Genomic DNA, 13,295 nt, shown 5'->3' with positions numbered 1-13,295 from the left:
CAGATTGTAATAATAGTTAGAAGCGTACTTTTATGTAGAAGTACACTTTTTAAGTGGAACAATGCCTATCTATACTAAGAAACTAAAAGGAGGGTAAATTAGAATGTTAGAGGTGTTTGTTGCAGGATTCTAGTGCGATTCGTTTACGAACTACTATATTTTGAAAAGTTTCCACACCGACACTTGTTTGCGTCATTCAACCTGAGTAGATGCTAAGTACGATGTTGCTATGTTTGCTTAGAGTGTCATTGTGTGTTTCTTGAGTGCAACTTGTTAAGTCACTTAGTGTGTGACAATCCAAGCAGTAGATTGTGAGTTGACGTGGGATTTACCAAAGCAGAAAAAACAGACATGCTCATGGTGTATGGGGAGATTGTAGGAAGAATGCTGTTCGTTTATGTACGGTGTATGCGGCAATATATCCACATTTTCGTCAACCATCTCGGCAATAGTTATCAACCCCTTCAAAGAATTGCGTGAAAGTGGTAGTGTTACACCCAGACAACGTAAAAGAAGGAAACAAGTGACGAGAGAAGAGGGGAAAATGAATGATCTTACCGCTATTGATACGTACGTTAGCTCCCGCACAATCACACGGGGACGTGGCATGAGTTGGCAAGCATGCTACGCATTTTCCATCGGCGCAGAGTCCATGACTATATCTCCCTCCATCAAGGACTGCATGGAAACGATTATGAGAACTGTGTTAACTCCTGTACATGAGCATTAAGGCAGAATAGTGACGAAGCCACATTTATCAATCATGACGAGATAAACCCCCGAAACATGCACTACTGGTCTGTTGACAATTGGCTCTGAGCACTATGGGACTTAACATCTGAGGTCATCAGTCCCCTAGAACGTAGAACTACTTAAACCTAACTAACCTAAGGACATCACACACATCCATGCCCGAGGCAGGATTCGAATCTGCGACCGCAGCAGTCCCGCAGTTCCGGACTGCAGCGCCTAGAACCGCACGGCCACCACGGCCTGCTGTTGACAATTCCTGTTGCCTTCGTCAGGTGGAATGTCAGCGTCCATGGAGTGTAAACATGTGGTAAGTCAAAGTGAAGCATCAGGTCGTAGGCCCGTTTTCAATAGATGGAATACTGAACGTGCACAAGCCACTGGAAACGACTTACAAATTAAAATCTGGTTCAGAAATCTTTGTCTTGCCATTACATAGGGTCATTCATCTCCTCTTACCACTATCTTTTTATACATAACGCAATGTTACATCTGGCCTTTAAAAACCACGCACGAGATTTTCATATACTATGGCACGTTACGCACAAACTATCAGTCATAGAGAAAAAACGAGTAAGCCCTTTTTCTGGGAAATTTAATGTACTTAAGTTTTGTACTGGGGAGCCACCGTTTTCCAGTATTAAATACATAAAAGAAACTAAAAGAAGCGTACAATATATTCTTCAGGTCTTCCGACTACGAAACTACTGTTCTTGTAAGACTGGATAGAATTGTCAGCGTAACGTTTACAACGGTCATATTTTTCTTTCATTACCCTCACGGGCACATTTAAATTAGTAATTTTAACGAAATAGCCGTTATGCTGGTGGCGTAGGGAGCAAAAATCGAATATCGGGAATATATTGTGTAATCGCAAGCTTTTGTACAGTGCCACGAACAATATACTAGAAATTCCTTCTGGCGAGGGCTGAATGTGTTTGAAGGTCGAATTTTTACTTTTTCTTGAATAGCTCGAAAACTACGTCCTGTAGCGAAAACATATTCCGGTATGAAATTTAACGACGTTGAATTTCCTACAAAAAAGGTCCCGTTCGTTTTTTTTTTTTTTGTAGAACTAAAAGTTTTTGCGTAGCAGGCGAGAAAATATGAAAATCTCGGACGCGGTTTTTGAAGGCCAGATATAACATTACGGGTCGCTTAAGCTGACAGCGGTAGGATCGACTGAATCACCATCTATCTGAAATCTTTCGGAGTCTTGAGGTGTCTTCCACGTTTACAACCTTCTTTCATGATACTCAAACCAAGTTTTAGCGATGATTAAATTACGCTCCCTGCAGAATTCTACCGGGCGGCTTCCTCTTTCATTCGCTTGCCCCATTCCACATTTAACTACTATTTTTCTTTCTCTTCCTTTTCCAACTATCGAATTCAGTCCCCCATCAAAATTAAATTTTCGTCTCTCTTAACTATCTGAATAATTTCTTTTATCTCATCACAAATTTTTTCAAACTCTGCGTCATCTCCGGAACTAGTTGGCATATAAACTTGTACTACTGTGATGGCTGTGGGCTTAGTGTCTATCGCTATGATAAAGCGTTCACCATGCTATTCATTGTATCTTACGCGCATTCCTATTTTCTTATCCGTTCTTAAATCCAGTTCTGCACTACCCATATTCAATTTTATATTTTTAATGCTGCGTTCACTGGACCAAAAGACATGTTCCTCCTGCCACCGAAATTCACTAATTCTTACTACATCTAGTTTCAACTCATCCATTTCTCTTCCTTAAATTTTCTAACCTATCTGCCCAATTATGAGATCTAACATTCCACGCTCCAACTCGTAGACTGACAATTTTGTTTCTCCTGACGTCGACACCCTCCTGAGTAGTCCCTGCCCGCAGATTTTACCTACGAAACATTTTACACAAGAAGATGCCATCATGACTTAACTATACGGTAGAGCTGCAGGCCCTCGGGAAAAATTACGGCTGTAGGTTCCCCCTGCATTCCACCTTTCGCAGTACCAGCACAATAAGGCCAGATCTGCCAATTATCCAGACAGCTGCCCTTGCAACTATTGAAAAGGCTGCTGCCTCTCTTCAGGAATCACACGTTTGTCTGGCCTCTCAACAGATACCCCTCCGTTGTGGTCGCACTTACGGTACTGCTCTCTGTACCACTGAGGCACGCAAGCCACCCCACCAACGGCAAGGTCCAAGGTTCATGGTATAAACAGCTATAGTCCGTTCATCTTAGGCGAAACGTCGTTTAAGCAAAGGTATGCTCTGCCACTGGTCACCTGTTGGATTGCTCAAACAATGTCGTAAGACCCCTATCAGCCGCCATTACCTATTTTTAGGTATTCTGTTGTTATTCTAACGCGAATGCGCCTCTGACACATGCTAAACCACCGAAATTCTGACGTTTCTTCGATAACAAACGTTTAGGTCATGCAGTTGTTACATGAAATCGAAATGAATACTAGTTTTACCCTTACCTGCCAGTCGTGTCCAAATGGACGTGATGTTACCATGCTCCTACACGGCGAAACGCGGTGGGGTATGCAGCCCTACTGCATGTACATTGCTGCAGTGTATTGCTCTCTCCTACGTATATCTCGCGGAGAGACCATGAGTATAAAATCAGAGAGATCAGAGCCCACACAGAGGCATACCGACAATCTTTCTCTCCACGAACAATACCAGACTCGAATAGAAAGGAGGACCGATAGAGGTACTCAAGGTACCCTCTGCCACACACCAACAGGTGACTTGCGGAGTATGGATGTAGATGTAGGTGTAGATGTAATTAGTTGATTTGTTTCATCATCGTTTTCGTTTTTCTAAAGGTAACTATAATATTTGCAAAATGTGTTCAGAAAAAAATGTTAAATAGTTTTTCTCTGTGGATGGCGAGAGACCGCAGCGTCGACAGCTTTGGCACAGGTGCAGGACCACCTGGATGTGCCTCAGATAGTGATTTATCTGTGAATAAAACAGCTTCGTAAATGTGACATTTACTTATTTACTTCTGTTGTGCAAAACGTAACATCGAAAGTAGCTTTCGCATGGTGTGTCACTGCTAAGAAACATAGCTCGATGAAACTTGGGCCGTACATATATTGAACTGCAACAGTGTAGTACAGAACGTAACTGAAAAAAAATGCGCATTGAGACATACAGAAAGGTTTCTTTTATTCAAAGACAATAATTGCATTGAAGTGATCGCGTTTTATGATGCTCCCCTGGACATTACAAAAGGAAGGACGTGGTTCTCATAATACGGAGTGTGACCACCATAGACGACAGTGCATGCTATGCAACGTGCTCCCACGGCAGCCACGACATTCGTAAGGAGTTCCAGTCCTCTACCAGCGTGGTTGACAAGTGCTAGATGGTGACTGTGCATGTGGACGTGCTGAAATCCGTCGCCCCAAAGCGTTTCACGCGCTACTGGTAGGCTAGCCCATTTGCAGAATACCCTCTCTTTCCAAGATGTGCGATTATGCATTATCATCCCTAAAAATGAAGTCATGGGCTAATATACCCCTGAAAAGCGCACGTTGGTTAGCTGTCCAGTGTCTACATCTACATCTACATAGATACTATGCGAGCCACCGTACGATGCGTGGCGTAGGGTACCCTGTACCACTACTTGTCATTTCCTTTCCTATTCCACTCGCAAAGAGAGCGAGGGAAAAACGACTGCCTGTATGTCTCCGTATGAGCCCTAATTTCTCGTATCCAATCTTAGCGGTCCTTAAGCGCAATGTGTATTGGTGGCAGTAGAATCATCGGCAGCCAGTTTCAAATGCCGGTTCCTCAAACTTTCTTCGTAGTGTTGCTCGGAAAGAAGGTCGCCTTCCCTACAGGGATTCCCATTTGAGTTGCCGAAAAATTTCCATGATAACCTATGGATAACACATCTAGTAGCCCGCCTCTGAATTGCTTCGATGTCTTCCTTCAATCAGACCTCATACGGATCCCAAATACTCGAGCAGTACTCAAGAATATGTCGTACCAGCGTCCTATATGCGGTCTCCTTTACAGGTGAACCACTTTCCTGAAATTATCCGAATAAACCGAAGTCAACCATTCGCCTTACCTGCCCATAGTTCTCACACGCTCGTTGCACCTCATATCGCTTTCCAACGTTATGCTCAAATATTTAAACGACTTGACTGTGTAATACTGTAATACCGTATCCGAACGTTACAAGTTTGACCTTCCAACTCGTCCACATTAACTTAAATTTTTCCACGTTTATGTTTAGCTGTCATTCATCACACCAACTGGAAATGTTGTCTAAGTCGTTTTGTATTTTCCTCAACTTCGAAACCTTACCGTACAACATGACATCATCAGTAAACAACCACAGATTGTTGCACACCCTGTCAGCCAAATCATTTAAGTATGTAGAGAACAACAGCGGTCCTATAACACATCCCTGTGGCACTCCAGACGATACCCTTGCCTCTGATGAACACTCGCTGACGAGGACAACATACTGGGTTCTATTACTTCGAGCCACTCGTGTATCTGTGAACTTATTCCATATGCTCGTATCTTCGTTAATAGCCTGCGATGGGGCACGGAGTCAAATGCTTTCCGGAGATCTAGAAATATGGAATCTACCCGTTGCCCTTCATCCATAGTACCCAGTATATCAAGTGAGGAAAGGGAAAGCTAAGTTTCACACGAGCGGTGCTGATGTGTCAAAATGACATTGGCCAGTGAATGTACCGTGTTCATAGATTTGGAGGTCAGTCAACCTGGACCACCAAAAACGATCACATTCCACAGCGTTCCGGAGTACATTACGTGTTCCAACCTCTCGTCAGATGATGGCGCGTCCAGAATTATCAAAAATGATCATTTTGGTGGCCCAAGTGTTATTGTGTGGGGCGACATATTGTAGTGTAAGTGTACTGACCACCAAACTTAAAAAACACGATCCACTCACTGGCCAACATTACTGAAACACTGGACTCCTCTCCGACGTGCGTCTTTTGAGGGGTGCATTTGACCCTGCTTGGAGGAATGGAATGCCCTATCTTATAACCAGCATGTGAATGCTTTTCAGAGTATGCGTTGCTGTCCGTGATGACAGGGTGTCTCGTCATGGTCCGTGCGGGTCCACACGTCGGAGGTTCGAGTCCTCCCTCGGGCATAGGTGTATGTGTTGCCAATACCGTAAGTCAGTTTGATTAAGTAGCGTGTAGGCTTAGGGACCGATGACCTCAGCAGTTTGGTCCCATAAGACCACACCACAAATTTCCCAATTTTTCATTTTTGTGAATGACAATGCTCTCCTGCACCGAACGCGCAGGTGGAGGAGCTCTGGGAAAGAGGGAAAATTATGCGAATAGCGTGCCCGTTCCCCCGACTTGAACCCAATCGATCACGTGTGGGCTGCCCAGACGTCGTGCAGTACGCCCACATGCACCAATGGCCATTCAGCAGTTGTCAACCACGTGCTTGGAGGAATGGAATGCCCTACCTTATAACCAGCATGTGAATGCTTTTCAGAGTATGCGTTGCTGTCCGTGATGATCTCAAACCTATTGTAATGGTGGGAGAGGTAGGCTGCCTGGGTGTGAGCTGGCTTCTCTGCCGAAGAAGGCGGATGTGGACAGCACCACAGGTGGGTCCTGGTGAAGGTACAACAACTCTTCATTAGTTCTTTACAAATTCAAACAGGTCAGACATTCTTCTGATTGCACTACATTCTATGGCGCGGTCCGGAGTTTAATATTCTGCCGTCGTAGATACAAACGTTGACGTATGGCGTCTTCGGTATGTGAGGCGAGCTGAGACGGCAGGATGTGGCCGCGCTGCGGTCACGGGAGGCCGCCAGGTCTTCTCTAATGCGTGAGATCGCGTTGTTCTAGTAGCAGAGCTATGGCTTTGCCCGGAATCGAAGTCTGGACCGGCAGTGAGGAGCAGGGCCGGGCAGATGACGTGGTGTTGCGTGCCCGGGCTAGGCAGACAGGCAGAGGTCTCTCCTTAGCGGTCCGTTGGCGGCGGCAGAGTTCATAGCGAGCATTGCCAGCTGACCCAGGTGTGACCCTGCCGTGTCCAAAACATGATGTACTCGGTTGGGCCAGCTTTTAAATGCTGGTTCCCGGCGCTGAATTCGCGGAAGGGCTGCGTGTGTGGGCCACTGTGAACCATGTGGAACAGGGCAGTGACTGGGGTTTGGAGTAATCTTCGTCGAGACGGAAGTCAGTCGAGCAGGAGTGGCTTCTCGAAGGCTGGCCCCAGGGTATTGACACCCAGGACGGTGTCACGGAAGTCTTCTAGCTGCTGCGAGGTGCTAATCGTACAGGAGCGGCGGCCGGCTGCCCCCGATGTCTACATCTACATTCTACATCTACATCTACGTGATCACTATTCACAATAAAGTTCCTCGCAGAAGGTTCAATGAACCACCTTCAAGCTGTTTCGGTACCATTCCACTCTCGAACGGCGCGCGGGAGAAACGAACACTTAAATTTTTCAGTGCTAGCCCTGATTTATTTCATTTTATCGTGATGATCATTTCTCCCTATGTAGGTGGGTTCCAACAAAATGTTCTCGCAATCGGAGGAGAAAACTGGTGATTGAAATTTCGTGAGAAGATCCTGTCGCAACGAAAATCGCCTTAGTTTAAATGATTGCCTCTCCAATTCACGTGTCATGTCTGTGGCACTACCTCCCCTATTTCGCGATATTACAATACGAGCTGCCCTTCTTTCAACTTTTTGGTGTCATCAGTCAGTTCCATCTGATGCGGATCCCACACCGCACAGCAATACTCTAGAATAGGGTGGACAAGCGTGGTGTAAGCAGTCTCTTTAGTAGACGTGTTGCACCTTCTAAGTGTTCTGCCAATCAATTGCAGTCTTTGGCTTGCTCTACCCACAATATTATCTATGTGTTCGTTCCACTTTAGGTTATTTGTAACAGTAATCCCTAAGTATGTAGTTCAATTTACAGCCTTCAGATCTGTGTGACCCATCGCGTAATCGAAATTTAGCGGATTTCTTTTAGTCTCTTGTGAACAAATTCACAGTTTTCTTTTTCTTTATTCAGGGTCAGTTGCCACTTTTCGCACCATACAGGTATCTAAATCATTTTGCTATTCGTTTTGGTCATCTGATTACTTTATAAGAAGGTAAATGACAGCATCCTCTATAAACAATCTAAGATGGCTACTGAGATTGTCTCCTATGTCGTTAATATAGATCACGAACAATAGAGGGCCCATAACACTTCCTTGGGGAACGTCGGATATTACTTCTGTTTTATTCAATGACTTTCCGCCTATTACTACGAACTGTGACCTTTCCGACAGAAAATCACGAATCCAGTCGCACAACTGAGGCGATATTCCATAGGCACGCAGTTTGGTAAGAAGGCGCTTGTGACGAACGGTGTCGAAAGCATTATGGAAATCTAGAAATGTAGAATCAATTTGACATCCCCTGTCGATAGCATTCATTACTTCATAAGTATAAAGAGCTAGTTGTGTTTCGCAAGAACGATATTTTCTGAATCCGTGCTGACTGTGTGTCAACAAATCGTTTTCTTCGAGCTACTTCATAATGTCAGAACACAGTATATGATCCAAAACCCTACTGAAAATCGGCGTTAGTGATATTGGCCTGTAAATCAGCGGATTACTCCTACTTCCCTTTTTGGGTGTTGGTGTGACTTGATCTGTCAGCGAGCGGTTGTATATAATTGCTAAATATGGAGCTATTGTATCAGCATACTCTGAAAGGAACGTGACTGGTATACAATTTGGACCGGAGGCCTTGCCTTCAGTAAGTGATTCAAGATGCTTTGCTACGCCGAGGATATCTACTTCTATGTTTCTCATCTTGTTCTTGATTGGATTCAGGAATATTTACTTCGCCTTCTTTCGTTAAAGACTTTCAGAAAACAGTATTTAATAACTCTGCTTTAGTGGCACTGTCATCCGTGACTTGACCGTTGCCATCGCTAAGTGAAGGCATTGATTGCGTCTCGCCACTGGTGTGCTTTATGTACGACCAGAATCCTTTTGGGTTTTCTGCCAGGTTCCGAGACAGAGTTTCGTTGTGGAAATTATTAAAAGCATCTCGCATTGAAGTAAGCGCTATATTTCTGACTTCTGCAAAACTTTGCCAATCTAGGAGAGATTGAATAGTTTTCAATTTAGAATGCTTCTTTCGTGGCTCCTGCAACAGCGATCTGACCCGTTTTGTGTACCATGGAGCGTCAGTACCATCACTTACTAATTTATGTGGTATATATCTGCCAATTGCCGTCGATACTATGTTTTTGAAATCATTCCACATCTTTTCTACGCTTACATGATCAGATCGGAAGGAGTAAAGACTGTCTCTTAAAAAGGCGTTAAGAGCATTTTTATCAGCTTTTTTAAATAGATATAATTTGCGTTTCTTTTCGACGGTTATGCTATTGCGGTATTCAGCCTAGCGGTAACTGCCTTGTGGTCGCTAATCCCTGTATTCGTCACGATACTCCCTATTTGTCCAGGATTATTGTTGCCAACAGATCAAGTACGCTTTCACAACCATTTATGCTTCGAGTGGGCTCTTGAACTAATTGTTCAAAATAATTTTCCGAGAAAGCATTCAGTTCAATTTCGGATGACGTTTTATGTCTTCCGCCCACTTTAAACGTATAATATTTCCAGGGTATCGAGGGTAGTCACCACTGACTATAACTGTATGAGTGGGGTACCTATTTGAAATAAGACGTAGCTAGTGGCCTGATTTCCACGCTCGTGACCCGATGACACGGGAGCCAATCACGCAGTTCAGTAACCAGCATCTGCTGTCTGGCTGCGGCCTCGTTTCAGTTCTGGGTTCTGACTTCTGCTCCCGAGACTGGTTTGATGCTGCTCTCCATGCTACTCGATCCCGTGCAAGCTTCTTCATCTCCCAGTATTTACTGCAACCTACATCCTTCTGAATCTGCTTAGTGTATTCACCTCTTTGTCTCCCTCTACGATTTTTATCCTCCACGCTGCCCTCCAATGCTAAATATTTGATTCCTTGATGCCTCAGAACATGTCCTACCAACCGGTCCCTTCTTCTTGCCAAGTTGTGCCACAAACTCCTCTTCTCCCCAATTCTATTCAATACCTCCTCATTACTTACGTGATCTACGCATCTAATCTTCAGCATTCTTCTGTAGCACCACATTTCGAAAGCTTCTATTCTCTTCTTGTCCAAACTAGTTATCGTCCATGTTTCACTTCCATACATGGCTACCCTCCATACAAATACTTTCAGAAACGACTTCCTGACATTTAAATCTATACTCGATGTTAACAAATTTCGCTTCTTCAGAAACGCTTTCCTTGCCACTGCCAGTCTACATTTTATATCCTCTCTACTTCGACCATCGTCAGTTATTTTGCTCCCCAAATAGCAAAACTCCTTTACTACTTTAAGTGCCTCATTTCCTAATCTAATTCCCTCAGCATCACCCGACTTAATTAGACTACATTCCATTATCCTCGTTTTGCTTTTGTTGATGTTCATCTTGTATCCTCTTTTCAAGACGCTGTCCATTCCGTTCAACAGCTCTTCCAAGTGATGTACTGTCTCTGACAACAGCTCTTCCAAGTCCTTTGCTGTCTCTGACAGAATTACAATGTCATCGGTGAACCTCAACGTTTTTATTTTTCTCCATGGACTTTAATACCTACTCCGAATTTTTCTTTTGTTTCCTTTACTGCTTGCTCAATATACATATTGAATAACATCGGGGACAGGCTACAACCCTGTCTCACTCCCTTCCCAACCGCTGCTTCCCTTTCATGCCCCTCGACTCTTACAACTGCCATCTGGTTTCTGTACAAATTGTAAATAGCCTTTCGCTCCCTGTATTTTACCCCTGCCACCTTTAGAATTTGAAAGAGAGTATTCCAGTCAACATTGTCAAAAGCTTTCTCTAAGTCTACAAATGCTAGAAATGGAGGTTTGCCTTTCCTTAATCTATTTTCTTAGATAAGTCGTAAGGTCGGTATTGCCTCACGTGTTCCAACATTTCTGCGGAATCCAAACCGATCTTCCCCGAGGTCGGCTTCTACCAGTTTTTCCATTCGTCTGTAAAGAATTCGCGTTAGTATTTTGCAGCTGTGACTTATTAAACTGGTAGCTCGGTAATTTTCACATCTTTCAACACTTGCTTTCTTTGGGATTGGAATTATTATATTCTTCTTGAAGTCTGAGAGTATTTCGCCTGTCTCATACATCTTGCTCGCCAGATGGTAGAGGTTTGTCAGGACTGGTTCTCCCAAGGCCGTCAGTAGTTATAATGGAATGTTGTCTACTCCCGGGGCCTTGTTTCGACTCAGGTCTTTCAGTGCTCTGTCAAACTCTTCACGCAGTATCATATCTCCCATTTCATCTTCATCTACATCCTCTTCCATTTCCATAATATTGTCCTCAAGTACACCGCCCTTGTACAGACCGTCTATATACTCCTTCCACCTTTCTGCTTTCCCTTCTTTGCTTAGAACTGGGTTTCCATCTGAGCTCTTGATGTTCATACAAGTGGCTCTCTTTTCTCCAAAGGTCTCTTTAATTTTCCTGTAGGCAGTATCTATCTTACCCCTAGTGAGATAAGCCTCTACATCCTTACATTTGTCCTCTAGCCATCACTGCTTAGCCATTTTGCACTTCCTGTCGATCTCATTTTTGAGACGTTTGTATTCCTTTTTACCTGCTTCATGTACTGCATTTTTATATTTTCTCCTTTCATCAATTAAATTCAATATTTCATCTGTTACCCAAGGATTTCTACTAGCCCTCGTCTTTTTACCTGTTTGATCCTCTGCTGCCTTCACTACTTCATCCCTCAAAGCTAACCATTCTTCTTCTACCGTATTTCTTTCCCCCATTCCTGTCAATTGTTCCCTTATGCTCTCCCTGAAACTCTGTACAACCTCTGGTTTAATCAGTTTATCCAGGTCCCATCTCCTTAAATTCCCACCTTTTTGCAGTTTCTTCAGTTTTAATCTACAGTTCATTACCAATAGATTGTGGTCAGAGTCCTCATATGCCCCGGGGAATGTCTTACAATTTAAAACCTGGTTCCTAAATCTCTGTCTTCCCATTATATAATCTATCTGATACCTTCTAGTATCTCCAGGATTCTTCCATGTATACGAGTACAACCTTCTTTTATGATTCTTGAACCAAGTGTTAGCTATGGTTAAGTTATGCTCTGTGCAAAATTCTACCAGGCGGCTTCCTCTTTCATTTCTGTCCCCCAATCCATATTCACCCAGTATGTTTCCTTCTCTCTCTTTTCCTACTCTCGAATTCTAGTCACCCCTGACTATTAAATTTTCGTCTACCTTCACTACATGAATTATTTATTTTATCTCATCAGACATTTCATCATTTTCTACATCATGTGCAGAGCTAGTTGGCATATAAACTTGTACTACTGTAGTAGGCATGGGCTTCGTGTCTATCTTGGCCGCAATAATGCGTTCACTATGCTGTTGGTAGTAGCTTACCCGCACTCCTATTTTTCTATTCATTATTAAACCTACTCCTGCATTACCCCTATTTGATTTTGTATTTATAACCCTGTATTCACCTGACCAAAAGTCTTGTTCCTCCTGCCACCGAACTTCGCTAATTCCCACTATATCTAACTTCAACCTATCCATTTCCCTTTTTAAATTTTCTATTCTACCTGCCCGATTAAGGGATCTGATATTGCACGCTCCGACCCGTAGAACGCCAGTTTTCTTTCTCCTGATAACGACGTCCTCTTGAGTAGTCCCCGCCCGGAGACCCGAATGGGGGAGTATTTTACCTCGGGAATATTTTACCCAAGAGGACGCCATCATCATTTAACCATACAGTAAAGCTGTTTGCCCTCGGGAAAAATTACGGCTGTAGTTTCCCCTTGCTTTCAGCCGTTCGCAGTACCAGCACAGCAAGGCCGTTTTGGTTAGTGTTGCCAGGCCAGATCAGTCAATCATCCAGACTGTTGCCCTGCAACTACTGAAAAGGCTGCTGCCCCTCTTCAGGAACTACACGTTGGTGTGGCATCTCAACAGATACCCCTCCTACGGTACGGCCATCTGTATCGCTGAGGCACGCAAGCCTCCCACCAACGGCAAGGTCCATGTTTCATGGGGTAGAGTTCTCCTATAGTTTTATATATGTGATGATAGTAAAGGCTACCCAGCCACTGACCTTCGTCTGTGCGAATGCGCACAGGTTGCCCGAACTCTTACGGGAATCGTCACCTCAGTGTGCGCGAGTAATGAGTGGATGGGCAAATATCTATTAGGTACATTACGTATGTAGATTCAGGACAGTTGGGAATCTGGGTCTCATGGGGAGCGAGCAAGGGATAAGTCCCTGCAGTCGCGCTATTGCTCTGTGTCCTCTGTGGCTCAGATGGGTGCCGGCACGGTAGCTCAGCGTGTTCGGTCAGAGAGCCGGTTGGCCTCTGTAATAAAAAAACTGAGTGGAAGGATCAACCACCAAACTTGAACAGGATGTCTTGCGACGTCGGCAATGACCAAACACAACGATCAATAACTATTAAGATC

The sequence above is a fragment of the Schistocerca americana genome, chromosome 2 (assembly GCF_021461395.2).
Source record: "Schistocerca americana isolate TAMUIC-IGC-003095 chromosome 2, iqSchAmer2.1, whole genome shotgun sequence".
Classification (NCBI taxonomy): domain Eukaryota; kingdom Metazoa; phylum Arthropoda; class Insecta; order Orthoptera; family Acrididae; genus Schistocerca; species Schistocerca americana.
Note: the sequence above shows the minus strand (reverse complement) of the source record.